Source organism: Gavialis gangeticus, unplaced genomic scaffold (genome assembly GCF_001723915.1).
Source record: "Gavialis gangeticus isolate Ggan-Ray unplaced genomic scaffold, GavGan_comp1, whole genome shotgun sequence".
Classification (NCBI taxonomy): Eukaryota; Metazoa; Chordata; order Crocodylia; family Gavialidae; genus Gavialis; species Gavialis gangeticus.
Window position 1 is genome coordinate 5,545,326 of NW_017729020.1, and position 571 is coordinate 5,545,896.

Consider the following 571-nt stretch of genomic DNA (forward strand, 5'->3'; position numbering starts at 1 on the left):
CCCCCCCCCCCCGCAGGGTCTGGGCTGTAATCCACCCCCCTTCACCCGCACAGGGGAAACTGAGGTGGAAAGTCACGGGATGGGGCGGGAAGAACCCAGGTGTCCTGCCACCACCGCCCAGCCCGGGGCGAGGCCATGTCCCAACAGGTCCTGGAGCGAGGGGCATCAGGCAGGGAGGGGGCGCCGGGTCAGGAGGGGAGCTGCAGGTCGGGAGCGAGAGCACCGGGCAACTGCCACATCCCACTTGCGGTGGGGCCGTTGAGCCTCGGACTTCCCTTTTGGGTGGGGGGGAGCTCGGACGCCTGGGTCCCTCCACAGATCTGGGAGCTCACGGGGGGCGGTAGTCATGGGGGGCGCCCGGGTTCTTCCCTCAACTCCGAGCGGCTCGGACACCTGGGTCCCCGGTCCCCTGGCCCAGCCCCCGCTCACCGACCCCGCTGGGGTCCCGCCGCTTCCTGGTGCCTGAGCTCGGGGCAAGCTGCGAGCTTCCTGCTGCCGCCCCGCCCCGCCCCAGCAGGTGCCGGCACCTCCCTCGCGGTTTAAAGCTCTACAGCGCCGAGCACCGGGGCTG